Source organism: Rhodnius prolixus, unplaced genomic scaffold, assembly GCF_049639745.1.
Source record: "Rhodnius prolixus isolate KJV_2025 unplaced genomic scaffold, Rpr scaffold_13, whole genome shotgun sequence".
Classification (NCBI taxonomy): Eukaryota; Metazoa; Arthropoda; class Insecta; order Hemiptera; family Reduviidae; genus Rhodnius; species Rhodnius prolixus.
The window spans coordinates 3,259,794-3,281,441 of record NW_027411583.1 but is presented as its reverse complement, the minus strand read 5'-3'; the positions used below and the strand labels follow the sequence as shown (position 1 = coordinate 3,281,441).

The 21,648-nt window shown below is 34.9% G+C and overlaps 1 protein-coding gene across 4 annotated transcripts in view; it reads left to right on the top strand.

Annotated features, from left to right (window-relative positions):
• dlp (glypican dally-like) overlaps positions 1-21,648 on the top strand; it is a 326,011-nt gene that overhangs the window by 136,934 nt on the left and 167,429 nt on the right. For 3 of the 4 annotated variants that reach the window (XM_074115929.1, XM_074115931.1, XM_074115928.1), the window contains one exon: positions 8,279-8,313. The exons of the other annotated variant lie outside the window; for it this stretch is intronic. The gene's annotated coding sequence lies outside the window, so the exon portion shown is untranslated. The remainder of the gene's footprint in view (positions 1-8,278; positions 8,314-21,648) is intronic. 4 annotated transcript variants of the gene reach the window in all.

The following is a 21,648-nucleotide window of genomic DNA, read 5'->3' as shown; positions in this document are numbered from 1 at the left end:
GACTTAAGAAGAACAGAACTCAACAGACGTTTCCGACAACTGAAAAGACTACTCGACAACAGATCAAAACTCACTCTGGACAACAAAAGACTTATATATGTAAGTATATTAAAGCCAGTCTGGGCTTATGGTATCGAACTGTAGGGTTTCAACCAAACGCTCAAATCTGCAAAGGGATCCCAGTTCTTGCAATCTAAAATTCTTCGCTCTATAGTTGGACGCTCCTTTCTACGTCACCAATCAAATCGTTCACACAGACTTGAACATTCCTTTCGTGCAACACAAGTTGCTGAAACACGATACAGAAAATTCCATCTTAATATTCAAACAAATCACAATCCCACTTGTACAACATCTATCTTCCAGAACATTTTCCAGACAACACTTCTAGACGTCTTAAAAGACAGTGTGGCCTCGCGATCTCCTCTCTAATGAAGAGAGTCAGTAGAAAGTAAAATGTTATTGGAGTGTTACCGCTGGGTAACTTCTCCACTCTGATATGTGTATGCTATTTATTGTTATCATTGTTGCTTATAACGCAATGCGTTGATTGGAACTAAATAAATGATTAACAAATTAAATTAAATTAAATAAATTTTAAAATATTTAAAGTAAAGTTTAGTTTGAATGCTGCTGGCTTTGATAGTAGCTTGAAGAGGACTGAAATAACATACTGACAAACAAACCGACTAGAGAGAGTCTGCTCTTTGGGATTGTAACAATAAATTCAATAAATGAAAAATAAATAAAATTTTTGTATGTAGCATAATAATAAATATTGGTTAATATAAATGTATTCTTCTCCAATATGATATTAGGAATTTAATCGTGGTCTGATGGGCAACCTCCTCTTCTCTCTATACCTTGTGTTTGTAAATAAAATTCATGACTGTATTTTTGTAGGGACACGCTCTGCTCGCTCTATCTCTTTCTCTTCTATCCTTCGCTCTGTCTCTCCAGCATGAAGTGTACAAGAAGATATATTTAACGATCTCCTGGTGGTTCCTTAAATCTCTCTGTTGGTGGTCTTGGAAGTTTCTTATTCTTTTTTTATCTGAGTGATTTCTTATTCTTTTTTTTCTTTTCATTATTCTATGTAATCATCTTTACCAGATCAAATTAACGCCCTGGGCATTAAGTAAGGCAACAAGAGTTTGGTCCTTGTTCCTTCTAATTAGTTTGTTTTTTTCTCAGTTTTATTTATTTTGTGTTTTTATTATTCTACTAAATTACTAATTGTATAAACTTATTCTAGTGAGGGAGTATTTTCTTATCTTTTTTTCTTACTAGGTAGGGTAAAGTAGGGTGAGATGGCCACCATTTTATTTGGAAGGTGCCTGCAAATTTTTGGTTAGGGCTAGGCTTACTTTATTATTATTTTTGGTAACCTCATACGCTCACAAACATAAGATAAGGAAACAATTTCAGAAAAAATGCTAAGGGAAACATTTTTTTATTCTTACAACAAAAAATAGCAATTGGCCATCTATCCCCCTGGGTTGGGTGAGTTGGCCAGTGTAACTTGGGAGAGATGGCCACATATTAAAACTGTCCGGTAGGACAGTTGTATAAGGGTTGATCGTCAAAAACTGCACGAAAAAGCGTAACGTTGAAAAACACCCAACTTTGACAATTTTTTCCTATTTTTCTATAAAAGATAAAATTCCCAAATTTTCTTTAAATTATAGAGCAAATCCTCCTTTATAACTGTAATTTTCTTTTGCAACAACCCAGATCTGATAGATTTTGAGAAAAAAGTTGCTGAAAATGATCAAAAACGGCGTTTTCAAAAAATGTTCTTGTTCTTGTTGTTACCTTTTTTGTCCTAACGCCTAAACGCGCGAACCGATTTTCATGAATGAGGTGTCATTCGATTCGGAATTTTATGTAGATGTGCCTTTTGGGGGTCTCGACGCTGTACATCGAATGGGAGAGGAGTTAGCCCCCTTTATATAAGGCCCCCTTCAAAATTATTATTACTAATTACTCCGTAAATCTTGGCCCGATTTTGAAAACATTTGGTAGGATGATAGAGTTAGGGCTCCCCTACGTAACATTAAAGCGGCGATCAGCTCTTACACTTATTAAGGGGAAGTATAGCAATCGTTTCAAATTATCGACACGTGAACCGATTTTCATGAATGAAAAGTCATTCGAATCGAAATTTTATACAGATTTGCACTTTAAAAGCCTCGACGCTGTGCCTCATAAGGAGGGGAATTCCCCCCCCCCTCCAAGTAAGGCCCTTTCTAAAACTATTACTACCAATATTTCTATAACGCTTAGTCCGATTTTGATAAAATTTAGCAGGAAGAAGTGGTTAAAGCTCCTCTACGTGGCTGTGAAGTGCTATCATGCTCTTACACCTACTAATTCTAAATGAAATTGCACTAGTAAAACGTAAAAATAGCAGAAAACAATGAATGGTTTCTTAATTAAAACTGTCCGGTAGGACAGTTGTATAAGGGTTGACCATCAAAAACTGCACGAAAAAGCGTAACGTTGAAAAACACCCAACTTTGACAATTTTTTTCTCTTTTTCTATAAAAGATAAAATTCCCAAATTTTCTTTAAATCTTACTTCAAACCCTCCTTTATAACTGTAATTTTTTTGCAACCACCCAGATCTAATAGGTTTCGAGAAAAAAGTTGCCGAAAATGAGCAAAAACGGCTTTTTCAAAAAATGTTCTTGTTCTTGTTCTTCTTGTTGTTGTTCTTGTTGTTGTTCTTGTTGTTACCTTTTTTGTAAACAACGTAGCGCCAAAACGCGTGAACCGATTTTCATGAATGAGGTGTCATTCGATTCAATATTTTATGTAGATGTGCCTTTTGGGGGTCCCGACGCTGTACATCGAATGGGAGAGGAGTTAGCCCCCTTTATGTAAGGCCCCCTCCAAAATTATTATTACTAATTACTCTGTAAATCTTGGCCCGATTTTGATAAAATTTGTTAGGATGATAGGGTTAGGGCTCCCCTACGTAACATTAAAGCGGCGATCAGCTCTTACACTTGTTAAGGGGAAGTATAGCAATCGTTTCAAATTATCGACACGTGAACCGATTTTTATGAATGAAGTGTTATTCGAATCGAAATTTTTTACAGATTGGCACTTTAAAAGTCTCGGCACCGTGCCTCATAAGGAGGGGAGTTTGCCCCACCCAAATAAGGCCCTTTCTAAAACTATTATTACCAATATTTCTATAACGCTTAGTCCGATTTTGATAAAATTCAGCTCGAATAAGTGGTTAAAGCTCCTCTACGTTGCTGATTCTCTTGCTCCTACTAAGAGGAAGTACTGCAATCGTTTAAATTATCAATGAGTGAACCGATTTAAATCAATGAATTGTTCGATTAAAAAATCTTTGCCTCTTTGCCTTTTAGGGAGAAGTACTGCAATCCTAGTTTATTTTTCTTACTCCTCTTAAAAGGAAGTACTGAAATCGCAGTTTAATTTTGCTATTTACGTACAAATACCTTCCTATGTTATTCAAAACGCTTTCTCAAAAAAATTGTTATTGAGGATGGTTTGGGAGCCGCAACTACAATCATTTTTTAAAAAGATCTCTCCAGTGGTAGTTAACACCTTATCAGGTTATAATGATAGAATTGCTTATTCCAAATTTTAAAAAAATCTGTAAAGCAGATATGTAACTTTGTAAAATAGACAAAAAGGAAAATCTATCCAAAAGGTACAAAAATCTCCTTAACAAAAACTTACAGTTTAAAATGTTAAGTATAAGGGTTGATTAAACGCCAAAAGGTACACAAATCAGCGAGTACCCAACATTTCATTAATACCTCATTAATATTTAAGTAATTCTACTGCATTAATTTTCATTAATGTTATTTTTTAGAATTTATTAGATATCACAGACCCTTATGCTGGCCACTTCATTTATATTATTTTTTTGTTATAATTATGATAAATCACATATACGTACATGCATGTTAAAGTAGAAAAAGACAAAGTTAGAGTAGGCTACTGTCTTGAATTCGTTTTACCGAAATATTCGTGAGCACAATTAACTCACAGTTAATAACAAGTAGATTATTAAACAATAATTATTCATTTCTCTATTGTAATTTAATTTAGTCCCCCTAATTTTCTTTATAGTAAAATACTGGAATAATTAGCTGTCCTAAATATATGCATATCTTATTTACTTTATATTACATATATACAACATTGTGGGAAGAACACCTAGATGGAGAATGTAATTGAAGAAAACTATATTATTTGCGATAAAGCCAGATAATTATTACCTATTATTATAAACGTTTGACTACTTCATAAAATAACAATTACTTTAATCGAAGAATGAACTTAAACCGACGATTTTTATTTAAGAAATAAAAATAAATAAATAAAATAAACAAAATCATTGATGTAAGTTGGTGTAAGCATTTTTTTAAACAAGGTTTTGAATTTTTTAGCCTCATATTTTTATTTTATTTTTTATAACGTTTTTCTTTTTAACCTGTAATTAATAGTTTGATTATTATAAATAACTAGATATTACAGTCAATCTACAGTGCTACTTGAACATATATTTTGTAGACGAAAATGGCCAGCATAAGGGTCTGTGATATCTAATAAAATCTAAAAAATAACTTATTAATGAAAATTAATGCAGTAGAATTACTTAAATATTAATGAGGTATTAATGAAATGTTGGGTACTCGCTGATTTGTGTACCTTTTGGCGTTTAATCAACCCTTATACTTAACATTTTAAACTGTAAGTTTTTGTTAAGGATATTTACTTATTATTCTTCTTTTTAAATGCGCTTTTACTACAATTTTGGCAAGTGTATGCAAAAGAAGAGCAATTTTCGTGGAACCACTTCCGGCATATTATGCATTCCAACCAATCTTTTTTATTCTGGTCTTGTTGTAGCTTTCCCCATATCCTGTATATTCAGTTTCATCGATTTCTAAAATGGCATCACTTTCCTCTTCAAATTCGATTCCTGTTTCGTACTCTTCATCGGAACTTGGGGAAGGTGAGCATTTTCTTTTTCGGACTATCCTTTCTTTCCAGAATTGTCTCTTTGGGGGATGGTATTTCTTGTTGGTTTGGATTTCTTTGCAACTCTGTTTTTTATAACAGTAATGTGCTCGAGAGAAGTTAATAAACTGACGACAGACTTGGCTCGTTTTCTTCAGTAGTTTTCTTCAAGTTTTCTTCAAGAGACGACAGATTGGGTGTGAGGTTAATACGATCTCAAATTTTCTTCAGTATAATTTCCGCGGTTAGTGTTCTGTCTTTTATACTGAGTTGGCATTTTTCTGCAGTGTATTGGAAACTGAGCCAAACTATAACAGAAAAAAAGTAAAAATAATTGGCCATGTATCCCTACTGTTTGATTGGCCGAATGCTAGAAAGAAATGGCCAACATGATAAACTATAACTCAGCGCGTACTTTTTGACAGTTTTAGCAGTTAGGATTCATTAATGTATACTGTACTTTCCTAATATGTAGAAAAACAACACTAAAATTTCGACATATACATTCGCTGCAGCACGCAATATGCAACTATCATAAAATTTTTTGTTGAGGCGATAATGTTTTTATTCTCTGAGTTAATTAATAACGCTTTGACGCAGACCAAAATAAACTCACTGTAGTCAGACATGAAGGTTCATTACTGGAGAGGTCACGCAGCGCCGTCGGATGACATTTCGGCTGTTGGCCATCTCACCCGACTTTACGTACACTATAAAAATTATTTCGAACTCGTTTCCTTTCCGAAAGTTCATTACTCACCCCTAACAGTTAATTTTAAGGGCTGAGGGGAGTATTGTAAAGAAATTACCCATTTATAGTGATTTAAGCTCAGTTTTGGATTTAGTGTTCTTAAATTATGAATTTAGGCATCTTTTTTTTTAAAAAATTCCGATTTGAGGTATGAAAAGTATAATATCTCCCTCTCTTTCTGGCAGAAATGTTTCCATTCTCTTGTCTTGAAGAGTAATGCGAAGCCGTTTTAGCTTTGTTATTACTATCTTTTTCTTCTGTGACTTAAAAGCAAAAAAATGTATTTTTCTTAGAGCAAATAGCACATCGCTCTGTCTCTCTCTACAGATGATTCATTTGTTTCATTAATTTATTTTCCAAGATTAGTATCTTAATGGTTATAAAAGTTAGTTGTTCGATTTTTTATTTTGATTTTTTCCAAGTTATTTGATAAGAAAGCAAGAGCTTGTTGTCCCTGGCAGGATATAAGAAACTGTAAAGTTAAAAATAATTATTGTAATCATTTTTCGTCTTTTTTTTAAAATTTAATTTATACGAGGGTCGTTTGAAAAGTCCGTGCAAAGTCAGAGAGATAGCACCACTGGCGCGTATCGAGGTTATGTTTAGTTAGTAGCATCTCTTGGAAGAACACACCAAGTTTCAGCCAGATCGGTCTATTTCTTTGTGTTTGGCATTCGTTTGAATCGAGGAAGTCGAGTGATTTTCAAAAAATGGACGAAAAAGAATTTCGTGTGTTGATTAAACACTACTTTATGAAAGGCAAAACGCCTCAGGAGACTAAAGAGAAGCTTGATAAACATTATGGTGACTCTGCACCTTCGATTAGAACAGTTTATAAGTGGTTTCAAAATTTTCGGAGGGGCACAAGTGACGCTGAACGTTCTGGACGCGCTGTTGAGGTTACTACTCCAGAAATCATTGATAAAATCCATGATATGGTGATGGATGACAGAAGAGTGAAGGTGCGTGAGATTGCTAGTGCTGTGGGCATCTCGAATGAACGGGTACATAATATTTTGCAACAAAATTTGGACATGACAAAGCTATCCGCAAGATGGGTGCCGCGATTGCTCACGCTTGACCAAAAACGAAATCGTGTGAAGTGTTGCAAGGACGGTTTGCAGCTGTTCCAGAAGAATCCGCAGGACTTTAAGCGTCGTTTCGTCACTGTGGATGAAACATGGATACATCACTACACTCCTGAGACCAAAGAACAATCTAAACAATGGGTTACCAAGGGGGAATCTGCGCCAAAAAAGGCGAAGACCGTTCCTTCGGCCGGAAAGATTATGGCGACTGTCTTTTGGGATTCGCAAGGAATAATCCTCATTGACTATCTGGAAAAAGGTAAAACTATTAGAGGTGCATATTATTCATCGTTAATGGACCGTTTGAAAACCGAGCTGCAAGAAAAACGCCCACGATTGGCCTCCAAAAAAGTCCTTTTCCATCACGACAACGCACCAGCTCACACCTCAGCAGTTGTGGTCGCAAAATTAATGGAAATAGGGTTCCAACTCGTTTCACATCCCCCCTATTCTCCAGACTTGGCTCCCTCGGACTACTATTTGTTCCCCAATATGAAGAAATGGCTGGCGGGAAAAAGATTTTATTCAAACGAGGAGGTGATTGCAGAAACGAATGGCTATTTTTCAGACTTGGACAAATCCTATTATTCGGAAGGGATCAACAAACTAGAGCAGCGTTGGACGAAGTGTATAAGCCTAAAAGGAGACTATGTTGAAAAATAAAAAAGGTTTACCCCAAAAAATTAAGTAGTTTTTATTTTTGCACGGACTTTTCAAACGACCCTCGTATTTGAAGATAGATGTTTGATGTTTAAATTTTGTTTTAGCCGTTCGTTTTAATTACATTAGTCAGATTCATTATTACTTCCAGGGATCTTTATAACAGTGACGTAACTTCTTTATAAGCTCCCAAGCTAAAAGAAACCCAAAATATTTTTTTCGAAAAAAAAGGTAATTAAACATTCCCACGTAAATTTCAGCATAAAAATACAGCTTTTATAAAAAATAAAAACAAAGGCCGGGGAACTTGATGCCAGGCTACCAGTATCTCTAGTCCAGTTTTCGATGATCAGTATTGCGCAGTATGGTTTAAGACCAGCCTTTTTTGGTTACCGCCGGCAGTGGTCCGTAGAATTGTGGCGTTATCTGTTGTATCTTCAGTAAAATTTCAGATTTAATGAAATTCGGCTTACAGGAAATGACATTTAGGTTTGCTAAAAAACCCTTTAGAGGGTTTTTAACGATATTTTTCTCACATATTCTGAGATATCAGAATTTTTTTCTTCATTACGTAAGTTGTAAGAGAAAGTGAATGATCTGTTCATACAAGATTTGTTCATCTCAAGGTTATGCACCAGCCAATGTTCGCCTCCAGATTGATACAGATCTGATATATTATCTGTTATTATATAATTAATTATTGATAAATTATTTATCAATGTTCTTTTGTTTTAGTTACATAATTCAACAAAATTTAATTTTGTTTCAGGTAAGAACATCAATGTATCTTCAGTTCTTCATTAGGTGAATCTATTTTATTTATTTATTTTGATTTTTAATTTTTTTAAAATAATTGTAAGTTTCAATAAGAGATAAAAGGCATTTAATAATAATAATAATGATGTTCATTAACAATTCTTTATACATAATTCAACACTATTACACATCATCACAAACCATCAGTCCGTCTGCCGAGATGTTGTTGATAAATAAAAGTCTCCCTGAATACAAAAATTTAATAATTAAACTCAAAAACTAAGTCCCTCCTGTACTTCAGTGCTAATATTGCGTAATTGTACAATGCCTGCCAGTCGTTACCATTGAGACACAATAAAAACTGAGCCCTGTCCATTACCTCCGTCCCTAAGCATTTCCGCCGAAAACCACTCAGAACTGGACAAACGGCAATAAAATGATAAGTATCCTCTACAGCCGACATATTACAAAGCGAACACTTATGCCGATCAGCTGTCCGGGGTCACAGAGTAATTTAATGGTAACATTTCCCCTCTAATCTTCATTATAAGCGACATGAACCTTAGCTTATTCTCATCACAGACATATCTTTTACTTGCTTCTTGCAAATTTAGATCTTTGTAAATTTTATAAAATTTTGAATCAGCCCTTTTACATGATAATTCTTTTTGAAAATCTATTTTCATTAAATCTAACAATTTGTGTACTGAGTCAGAACCTTGGTATATGTTCTTGGCGTTACAATTATATTTATTACATAACTCTGACATCTCTTTAAACCAAAATAGATTTTTATTTATCACATACTCAGCTTAAGCGCTTTTTAAGACAAGGCTGTGAATTTAGTACTTTACAAACAAAATTGATATGTAGTCGCAGTGTATAATAAAAAAGAGGTGCTCTATCAGTCTCGACATAAACAATATAATCCGGGCAGTGTTTGGGCAAGGAGAACAATCGTTTCAAAAAATATTTTTGCACTTTCTCTACTTCATTATGGTAACAATATCCCCACACTTGGGCTGAGTAACAAATAATAGCTCTACTTACTGATTCAAACAACTTATATTTTGCTGACAACGGTATGTTGTCATTTCTAATAAAACTATTCCATGTTGAGCTAATACCGAACTTAGCAGTGGTTGACTTTTCCTGAAAATGTTTTACAAACGACCGACGCGGAGTTAATATGATACCCAGATATTTGTACTGCGAAACTATATCTATAACTTCACCATAGCGCCACCAACGCTCCTTTCGCGCTCTTCTTCCACCCTTTCCAAAAATAATGATTTTTGTTTTGTTTAAATTCACGGTCAAGTTCCATATGCAACAATATTCATACAATCTATTAATCATATTTTGTAGAGTGCGGGTGTCGGAGGCAAGAAACACAATATCGTCCGCATATAATAAACATCTTATATTCAAATCTTCTATCCATATACCTCCATCTACGAGGGTCGTTTGAAAAGTGCGTGCAAAAATAAAAACTACTTAATTTTTTGGGGTAAACCTTTTTTATTTTTCAACATAGTCTCCTTTTAGGCTTATACACTTCGTCCAACGCTGCTCTAGTTTGTTGATCCCTTCCGAATAATAGGATTTGTCCAAGTCTGGAAAATAGCCATTCGTTTCTGCAATCACCTCCTCGTTTGAATAAAATCTTTTTCCCGCCAGCCATTTCTTCATATTGGGGAACAAATAGTAGTCCGAGGGAGCCAAGTCTGGAGAATAGGGGGGATGTGAAACGAGTTGGAACCCTATTTCCATTAATTTTGCGACCACAACTGCTGAGGTGTGAGCTGGTGCGTTGTCGTGATGGAAAAGGACTTTTTTGTGGGCCAATCGTGGGCGTTTTTCTTGCAGCTCGGTTTTCAAACGGTCCATTAACGATGAATAATATGCACCTGTAATAGTTTTACCCTTTTCCAGATAGTCGATGAGGATTATTCCTTGCGAATCCCAAAAGACAGTCGCCATAATCTTTCCGGCCGAAGGAACGGTCTTCGCCTTTTTTGGCGCAGATTCCCCCTTGGTAACCCATTGTTTAGATTGTTCTTTGGTCTCAGGAGTGTAGTGATGTATCCATGTTTCATCCACAGTGACGAAACGACGCTTAAAGTCCTGCGGATTCTTCTGGAACAGCTGCAAACCGTCCTTGTAACACTTCACACGATTTCGTTTTTGGTCAAGCGTGAGCAATCGCGGCACCCATCTTGCGGATAGCTTTGTCATGTCCAAATGTTGATGCAAAATATTATGTTCATTCGAGATGCCCACAGCACTAGCAATCTCACGCACCTTCACTCTTCTGTCATCCATCACCATATCATGGATTTTATCAATGATTTCTGGAGTAGTAACCTCAACAGGGCGTCCAGAACGTTCAGCATCACTTGTGCTCATATAGCCACTCCGAAAATTTTGAAACCATTTATAAACTGTTCTAATGGAAGGTGCAGAGTCACCATAATGTTTATCAAGCTTCTCTTTAGTCTCCTGAGGCGTTTTGCCTTTCATAAAGTAGTGTTTAATCAACACACGAAATTCTTTTTCGTCCAATTTTTTGAAAATCACTCGACTTCCTCGATTCAAACGAATGCCAAAAACAAAGAAATAGACCGATCTAGCTGAAACTTGGTGTGTGTTCTTCCAAGAGATGCTACTAACTAAACATAACCTCGATACGCGCCAGTAGTGCTATCTCTCTGACTTTGCACGGACTTTTCAAACGACCCTCGTATATAATCGTGCAGATCGTTTATGAACAATGAGAACAACAGTGGGGACAATAAACACCCTTGCTTTACTCCAGATTTAGTTTCAAAAAATTCCGTCAAACCTTTTTGCGTCCAAACTGCAGCCTCAGTACTACTGTAATACCTTCCTATTGCCTCAATAAATTTGGTGGAAACTCCCATAGTAAACAACTTATAAAAAACAGTACATTTTACTTCTTTTCCTCATAGTTTTAATTTCAATAATATTCAACAAATTAAAAATATTATCATTAGTAGAAAAACCCTATAAAAGGAATTTTTTTCCCCATTTATAATAAAACGGCTCTGTTTTTATAAATAATATATTATCTGCATTTTTAATGGGACTAAAAAATGAAATCTGGGGGTCAGTGGGATATTCCTCAATTTTTAAGATACAAACAATTATCTAGAGATTAAATTTTGATTAAAAAAATTCATCGAAATGATTATCAGTTTGGACTTTTAATTGGGATAGAATGTTTAAATCAATTTCTAAATTAGATAAAAAAAAAACCGATTAGGCGGTAGAAATACTTCGCTGAATAAATTTTAATGATTTTTAAAGATCTTTTTCCACCCTAATTATTTCTAGAAAATTTTGGTCAAAAAATGAATAAATAATAAGTGATAAAATAGTTGGCCAAATATTCTAGCCGGTTATTAATACAGATCTTGGAAAATGTTTAAAGAAATATTAAACGTTCAGATCGTCGCGTCTAGAAAATCTAATATTGAAGTGTAGTACAAACAGAGCGGTAATTGATGAAATATGGCGCCATTTTCTCATACCCTCTCTTGTATTCTCTCCCGCTTTGGCACGACCAACTTGATCATAATATTTAAAAAAAAAGAAACCAGTTTTTTATTTTTTTTTTCTAAATTAAGCTATTCTAAACTTTAATTTATTTTTACCCATCAATGGAAAAATTATTGGTAATCATCATAAATTCCTAAAATGATATTCCTCTCTTGAATATAATAACTCTTGTTGTTTAAATAGGTTATAGGTATTCCCCCATTCTACCATCTCTAGCCGCTTTATATGTTTTAATATAATGGAATTGAGCTATAAAATAATTTTATGGGAATACGAATATAATTCATTTTGACTTTAATAAAATGTTAAGTAGAAGTCGTGGATCTTTTAGATTATGGGTGGTGGGGTTTAGAGTTGAGGAGTGTGAGGTTGATTAGGCAAGGTAACCTTGCGGCAGGTTTGTAATAAGACAGATTTGTTTATTTTTTTCATCAATTTTCTGCTGCTAGCTCTTAGATTTTCTCTTCCTAGGAGCAGTTTTTTACAGTTCATTGTCCGGTGATGGGCAGTGTTGTGTGTAACGAGAGTATACTGTCCGGAGGCCGGCAGTGCACTGAAAAATGCTCCGGGCGCTAATAATCTTAAAAGTTGACGCGCCTTAAATTAGCTGATAATTTCTTTGATTTATTTCCGGGTCTTGCACTAAACAAAATGGACTACACTTGACTAGTCTCCACACCTAAATGAATTGATCTATGTCTAATGATGGATGAATGTCCGAAACCGGGCAGTAATATTATAAAACAAGCCGTGTTAGGACGTGTAAAATCGAAAGATAACCACATTTTCAATAGCTGATAATTCTTTTAATTTTTTTGAAATAAGACTTTAAATACTTAGGGACTGTACATTGACAAGAGACTCACCTGGAACCCACATACTCGACTCAAACGACACAAGCTACAAGCTACTGACTAGACTACTTGACCGCAGATCTAAACTCGGCTTGAATCACAAATTAACCCATCTACAAGACACTGTTAAGACCCACTGCACCCATACGGAGCAGAATTTTGAGGCTCCGCCAAACCCTCTAACTCTAAACGCCTGCAGACACTACAGTCTAAAATCTTAAGAAAAATCCTAACCTTTCCATTCACACTGGACCTTCACTTTTGTCACCGATCTAATAAAGTCTCGCTACCGCAACTTTCACAGCCTCCTAGCTCTCTCCATCCTAATCCTCTTGTACAACAGCTCTCCTCTCCAGGCCTTCCAGACAATCCTCCGCGTCGCTTGAAGCGGAAGTGGCCTACAGACCTACTGATTTGAGTGTAATATCCACTGAGAAAGAGTTCCCTCAATGGGTGGTTGCTCTTATACGACATTCATGAGAATTTAACCCAGTTTCATCAAATTTACTTGATGCAACATTTGTTGCAGTTGTAAATGTACTAATAAAGTTGAAAAAAAAAAAAATTAGATTAAGTAAATGAGTAGATGTTTATCTTAGGACGATTTTAGTGACAGTAGTAGATGTTAAATTGTATCTGCAACAAACCTGTACATTTTATTATGTATTTCATTCTATTGTCCCAGTCTGCCTTGTTGTTTTCTTCTACTTAAACGGATTTAAGTCTGTTAAAAAGAGAATTCTCTCTCAGCGTGTTAGTAGACTTAGCAAGCAGAGTTTGATTTATCTCGATGGGAAATCTCCAGGTGGATGTGCAAGTTAGTTGTTTCTAAGGTAAACACTTGTACAAGATGGGAGACAGATAGGCTCCACTTTTGCCACAGACAGGAAATTACCATATGTTGTAATATTCTGATTCACATTTTCGATATTGTGACGTTTCTCTTCTACAGAAAAGGGGGTATATCCGGTCTCTTTTCTCTTCATTAGTTATTCTCTTGATTATTATTTTTTTTAAATGTTTAATTTATATTTCAAATAATATTATTAGATATTTTCTCAAAAGATCTCATTATTTATTTATTTATTTTTTAAACGCAAACCAGTCACTGACATTTCTAAAAGAATTCAAACTAAAAAATAAACACAACTTGACTTGGCAGTATTACAGAAATATCCGCTGGGTCTTTCAAATATTAATTAAAAGTTATTTCTACAAATATTTATTAAATCTACTTCGGATTTTATTTTATTTTTTTATTTAAATGAAGTACAAGCTTTTTTTTTTTTTTTTTTTTTTTTTTTTATATAACTGAAGCTTCTAAATGCTTCTTTTATATAAATATATATATATATATTATACTTGTATAAATGTATTATATATATACATACATTTATACATAAATAATAAGAAGAAGGAGCTTGATATCAAGATGTATATTTGAATTTAATATGGGAGTTTATTATTTATTTTAAAATATTAAATCTTTCAACCGACTCTAATTTATTTCGCTGCTGTTTATATGTATATATTTTATTTACTTTATAATTAATATGAGAGATGTGCTATTCTGAAAAAACATTTTCTATTTTTACTTATTTTTCTTTCTATCTCTAATTATCTTTGTTTTCACTGGTCTGTGAATATTAATTACTAGGATGCAACAAAGGTTCTGTTCTGCTTTGTTCGTCTTTACTATTCAAAAAACAAAAAAAAAATTGTTTGTTCACTTTCCAATTAAATTTATTTCTGGGTACCATTATTTTCTCCAACCAGGACCCAATAGGGAAACCCAGAATGCGTTGCGTCCTCTTGTTTACCATTTATCGGGGTTTCCATCCCATCCCCTCTTCACCAAGAAGCATATTTTCCAATCAAAATGGATTGATCGATACTAGCTGAGTGTAGATTGGATTTTTGATATTCGAGAAGTAGGCCCTGAGATAGTCGCCGTACCCTTCAAAGGGTTGCAGCTCTAAATTATTCACAGCCTTCGCAGTTCTATCCTACCATAAGAACAGCGTTGTTTCCCTCCTCCGCAAAATCTCGTCTCTTCGGTGTGACGATTTTATTAGCGCCCGTCCCCTATCACTTTTATATTTTCCTTCTTTACCGGAAATTAATTTTGTGTGGTCTTTTAGTTACGGGAGGGGCGGGAGGGAAGATGAACTCTGCGCATTTTGTTTGGTAGTGAGAGGTGCAAAATTCCTCAAAAAAAATGCTGTTTGGATAATTTTTCCATCTCTGATACCAAAATTTTTTCAATCAACATCCAGAAGTATGGTTTTCGGAATATCTTTTTTTTCAACTCCACAAATAACTCTTTATTTTGGTGAGGCACTTTTGGGGTTATAATCAACCTTGGTAAATGAATAGTTTTTTTGTTTTCCCCAATTTTCCTTGGGAACACTATAGTTCCCCCTAAACTGGGTGCCCCATTTTCAAACTGTTTTTTCTTCCCTTATTACCTTCTATCCAGCAAAGAGGACGTCTTAGGACGTTGTATTCAGTTATGGAGTTAGTTTGATGGTCGAACTGCATATTGCAGTAATGTTCTTTACTCATTTTTCCTGAGAGAACCGAACTCTCTTTGTAGCAAATCTAAATTTGAGAGAACCTTTTGTATTCTATAGCAATCTGAAAGATATAGATAATGATAATTTTTGGGAATATTGAGGTGCGGTCAATAAATTCTTAAACTAATTTCTTCCTTCATACCAACGTTTCGGTAAATAAATTACCATCTTCAGGGCCTGCACAAAAGGAGTGTTACACTAATATAGGTACAAACTGCACCAATTGCTAATAACATTTTAGGAAAGCGGAATTTCGAAAAAAACCCATGAGTCTAGTTGGGTCTAGTTTACAAATTTTCCACCCCCGATGCTGTATCTTCATTTTTAACGGAGTTACGGCCAAAAACCTGATTGAGGTTTCATAAAGACCACTGGTTTTGACAATGATTATGAAAACTATATAAAAAACTGTGAAAAATGACGTTGACCCCGTTTCGATATCCCTAATATTTGTCGAGATATTTAAGATCAAAGTTACAACTTTTTCTATTCGTGAACGGTTTTCAGTATTAATTTTCCACCAGAAAATACACGTTTTGGGAGGTCCTCTGACTGCAAAAAATGTTATTTGTGACGCAAAGTAAGAAAAAAAAAAAATTTAAAACGTAGTGTGATGTAATGGTTGTGGGTGAATCAGGATAAATTTGTTTTATCATCAAATAAAAGCAATTATCACATCATTTTAATGCACCCAGTATGCAATTATAATTAAATTATGAAATTTGTGGAGTTTAACGTAAAGCAACAAGATCATAACTGTTGAGGATTCACGGAAAAGCGGGTTTATATAGTGGTAAGGAAGAGGTGAAAACCATAGGGCTGGAAAAACCTAAGGTATGTGGCGAGTAATTGTTAAGTTACTGTTTGAAGAATGCTGTTGTATATTCGAAAGGTTGTTCCTGTCTGACATAAAGTTAATGGATGTTTTTTGTAGTTTAATGTGGATAATTTCTAATATGTATGTTTCTGTTGGTGTTCGTTGCAAGTATGGGAAGTGTTGTCAATATCGAATTTGTGTTGCAAGACTAGACTTTTTTTTTTGTAATTTACTCAGTTTGTGTCTACGAGGTGTGGCTATTAAATAACGAGACTGATGCTGCTACAGAAGAACTATACATGTGCCAGATCCTAACGACCGACAGCTGTGCACAGCGTAAAGCCTTCTCTTTCGATTGCTGCGTCTCACGTGTTTGTAGAGAAATCTGTCTGACCGGAACCGTCGTTTCTGTAAGAGGTGTTAGTTTCGTTTTGCCGAAAACAAGATACTACACATGTAGTAGAGCAACGAATTGTAGTGAAATTTCACATCAAAACTTGGTAAAACTGCTACTGAAACTTATCTTTTATTGAAAGAAGTTTATGGCGATGAATGTTTATCACGTGCGCCAGTTTTTGAGTGATTCAAGCGTTTCCAAGATGGTCGAGAAGACGTCGGAGATGATGACCGCCCGGGTCGTCCTTCCACGACCAAAACGGATGAAAATATCGATTATAATTAATCACCATTACTACTGTGAGGTGCTTGCTCAAATCCGTGAAAGAGTAAGGAAAAAACGACCCGATTTGTGGAACAACAAGTCACGGGGTTCTCCATCAAGACAACGTGCCGGCTCACACTGCATTGTCTGTCAAGACGTTTTTAGCCAAGTACAACATCCCAGTTTTAGGCCATCCGCCTTATTCGCCTGACCTGGCCCCAAGTGACTTTTATCTGTTCCCCAAAGTCAAATCTACATTACAAGGAACACGATTTCAGTCCGTAGAAGTTGTGAAAGAAAAAGTGGCACGCGTCGCGCAGGAGCTGACAGAAAAAGACTTCCAGCACGGTTTCGAACAATGGTAAATTCGCATGGAGCGTTGTAGGGATAGTGGAGGGGTGTATATTGAAGGTGATAATAACTAAATATGTATAAATTTAAAATAAAATGTTTTACAACAATAATCTCGTTATTTAATAGCCACACCTCGTATATTTGTGTAACATTCCTTTCGTACAGACCCTGAAGAAGGTAAATATATTTACCGAAACGTTGGTATTAAGAAAGAAATTTGCTTGTGAATTTATCGACCGCACCGCAATATTCCCCCCAAAAATCATCAGTCTAAAAGAATGTGAAGGTTAAAGAGAAAATTAGTTACTCATAATTGTGAACGAATTGGGGAAGAGCAAAATTTTTTCAGTCTTTCGCCAGATTCTCTTTGAAAATGATATTTGTATATTATTTTTTTAAATTAATTTGAGTCTATCAGAGTTTTAATTCATTTAGTTTAAATCAAAAGGTTTGTTGATTGGTAATAAACTAATTATAAATGATGGGTAGTAAAGAGATTTATATAAATAGCTTAGTCAAGAGGGCTGTTGACTCATTATAATAAAGTATATATGAGCAGTAATAAATGTGATCATATTACATTATCTTGTATACTGTGTACACTGTCTACAGTGTATGTGTTAAGGGAGCGTTAATGTGATAATTGTATCACTAATAGGCCTCTCACAGAGTATATCTATATATAAATACATGAGTTAGCTTTGTCTAGACTTAATCCATAGGAATGTGTTTTGATAGAATGCGTCAGTATGAGTTACAGTTAACATGGTGTTTAATGTATCATATTTCCGTTACATAATACATAAAGTGAAGTTTCAATTCCTAGTGTGCCTTCACTAAATATAGTTTTTTTGTTCATTTTTAATATTTAAACGAATTAGGTTGAGGCTTTCGCGATAAGCCACAAGAAACAAAGTGGGAATTCGCTAAAAAAAAACCGTGTTATCTTACTCTTAGTGAACCTTAAAATCCCTATATTTCCGGTTAAAAAACAGGGATTCTTTTGCGCACAGAATACACTAGCATCATCACCAAGTCGGCTTTATCCTCTCCTTCTCAGAATATTTGCGGAAATATGAAACAAATAATCTTAATGAACATAAAAAAATATATTTAAAAAAAAAATTAATTAATTTTTGTTCTTGTTTGCACTGTTTTCCTCGTAGGTTTTAGTAATTCAATAGATTCCGTGATGTTCTAAGAATCATGACCCATTATCTTAAGGTTATTAGCTCTATTTCTCTGATTCTTACGAATCCATTCAATGACCTCAAAGTTTAATCAATGTTAGATCATTTCTTTTTTCTCTCTCTTTGTTTAATGTTTTATATTCAAGAACAAAAATTTGATAATTAGACAAAAATGATTATTTTTTTGAAAAGAATTGTATGAATACGTCACATATTTCGGTCAAAATATCATTATTACGTCAGCTAAAAGAGTGAATAAAAAAAAATAGGAAGTTAAAATTCTGTCTTTTTTTTCTGAGATCATGGGTTTTTTCCAGTACACTTCCGGCTTCTCGAAAGTGTTGTCTCGTTACAGGCAATATTGTCCAACATTGGACAGTGGGCTGTAAGAGCTCTTAGGAAGAGAAAATCTAAGGGCCAGCAAGCTGGATTCGAAACCCGTGAGCTCTGCGTTGAAATATATTACAGTCGACTCTCGATAAATCGAAATCCAAGGGACTACAAGAAAAATTCGAATTATCGAGAGTTCGAATTATCAAGAAGGGGGAAAAAAATTCGAATTATTAAGAGTTATTATTATGTATATATGTATGTACATACGTATATTGAAAATACGTATGGGCTTACCTAAGTTTTAGACATATACAGCCTCAAGTAAAAAAGTAAAAATAATGAAAACGACAAAAAAAGAACAAAAAAATTACATATGTATTAACATTTCAATAAATAATAATATACATATGTACCTAATTTAAAAAATGAAGAGCAGTTTTTTGTTACAATGTGGCTTGACTTAGTCAGTGTCTTAGAATTGTAGAAAGCGCTGATGGTGGAATATTGAAAGTTTTGGCGATATCTTCTTGTTTTCGAACCACTTTTCACGGCCGCCATAATTTTTTTTTGTGGGACACAGTAAGGGAGACGTACTTCCCATCGTGACAAACTAGGAAAGAGATTTGGAAAGTTAAACAGGGCTGGAAGGAGGGAAACATTACGCAGGAAATGAACAATAAGCGGAAAATGAGAAGTAAACATTACTAGGGAAAATTCGAATTATAAAGAGGGGAAGCGGCCTCGTTCGAATTATAGAGCCTTCTCGCCCCCTGTTGTTAAGGGAAAAGGATTTCGAATTATCGAGCGAATCAAAATACATTGCATTTTTTCGATTTACCGAAGTTAACAGCTGAAGAGTTCGAATTATCGAGAGTCGACTGTATACGCTATAAACCAATGAGCTAATATTAATCCCTTCTCTCATAATTAATTTTTTAAATTAAATGTTGAATCGTAAAATGTTATTTATCTGCAAGATATTCTTGCACACTTTGAAGCAAAGATTTGGATTAACCGTTTAGAAATTTAAAAAAAAAAAGTAAAGAAAGTAATGACGTCGAAACTTCTGTTTTGCTTTCAAAAGAGCCCCCCTTTAAATAATTTTGAAAAAATCTAGAAGCCGTAGTTTGTATGAAAATGGCCCTTCTTTCTAGTCAAGATTCCCGAAATGGACATCCTGCCATTTAGATAGTGGAGTTACCTGGAACGTTATGATCTCCTTTAGCGTGACTAAAATGCAGTTGAGGAATATTAAAAAAGAATTCGGAATAAAAAAGAATAAACAAACGTAAAGAGAGTTTGAGAATTAAAATAAATAAAATAAAATAAGCTTTTTCTAAAAATCTTCATTGCAAAAGTTCATCGAATTTGTTCTAAATACATAAATGGAAGTTAAAAATCGATCTCCTGCCCCTGCCGCTTAGATCTTAACGAGTAAATCTTTTTCCCCCCTCAATTTAGGAGGCCATATTAAGTTCAGTGTGTCCCCTGCAGGACCAGCGATCTTTATTAGCTTTGCCAGCTCTGGTATCCAGGCTATTGCAGTCTGAAGGGTCCTGTTATTAATGCTGTTATAAGTATTACTGTTATTGGTTGAATATTTTATCTGGTTTTGATGATGGTTATTTGGTTGGTGGTCCTTTGTCGTTTAGGTAGTTTCATCGCTACTCTCTCCTATATATTTGTGTTTTTTATTTCTAAGTTACAACCGTGTTTTTGGTGAAAATGGAACTATAGAGTTGAGAAAATACTTTTCTTTGTCGGCCCTATACCTAGCCACCACCAATGCAATCGTGCTTTTGCCGAAGCTATCTCCAAGTTAGCCTTTGGGGCTTGCAGTGTACGGTGTTTTGGTGTGCTTGTGCTGTTTGTGAATGTGCCCCTATTGTATAGTGAAAGTGCATTGAGTGCACTGTGGGATTGCTGCAACACCCAGAAAGCTGCATGCAACAGCGAACTCCCCCTTTTATGGGAACCCAGCTCTTTATAATGGATAAATTTTATTTAAATATTCCTTTACATTCTCTAAAACAATGCAAACATTGTAGAGTTATAACAAGTGCCAATTGTTGTCCGGATGTTTCCCTAAAAACAATCGATTCCTGTTCCCATATTCTAGAAGTGGAACAGAACCTATTTGAAAATAAATAGAAATTACTAAGTGTTACGATATTGTTTGACACATAACAGCATTTCAACAATGATTTTTTTATTTGTTTATTTTGCAACTGTATCCTAGTACAATAAGTAAAAGTTATGAGAGATAAGGGATGGCACAAATACATATGCACGCATATGTATATCCACACATTATACGCGCACATGCATGTGCGCCAAGGGCGTGAGAGGAGTGAACGACAACCATCCAGTGATGGAAGCCGTTAGTTCGCTAGATTGGCAAGCTTACACAGCAACCATCCTAGGAGGTCGGCGTTATATGTTGGGATGAAACCGCCGCTTTAGTCTGCGAAGTGGATTTGAAGGAAGTGTTTTAGTAGACAAGATGTGGATCAGAGGGTTGTAATGATTGTCCATAGATTTGAGTGGAGTTTTTTGTATCGACATTGGGGCTATTTCAGAGACGAGAGGAATATTTAGAGAATATATATATATATATACAGTCGACTCTCGATAATTCGAACTCTACAGCTGCTAACTTCGGTAAATCGAAAAAATGCAGTGTATTTAGATACGCTCGATAATTCGAAATCCTTTTCTTAACAACAGGGGGAGAGAAGGCTCTATAATTCGAACGAGGCCGCTTCCCCTCTTTATAATTCGAATTTTCCCTAGTAATGTTTACTTCTCATTTTCCGCTTATTGTTCATTTCCGGCGTAATGTTTCCCTCCTTTCAGCCCAGTTTAACTTTACAATTCTCTTTCTTAGTTTGTCACGATGGGAAGTACGTCTCCCTTACTGTGTCCCACAAAGAAAACAGTATCGTGGCCGTGAAAAGTGGTTCGAAAACAAGAAGATATCGCCAAAACTTTCAATATTCCACCATCAACGCTTTCT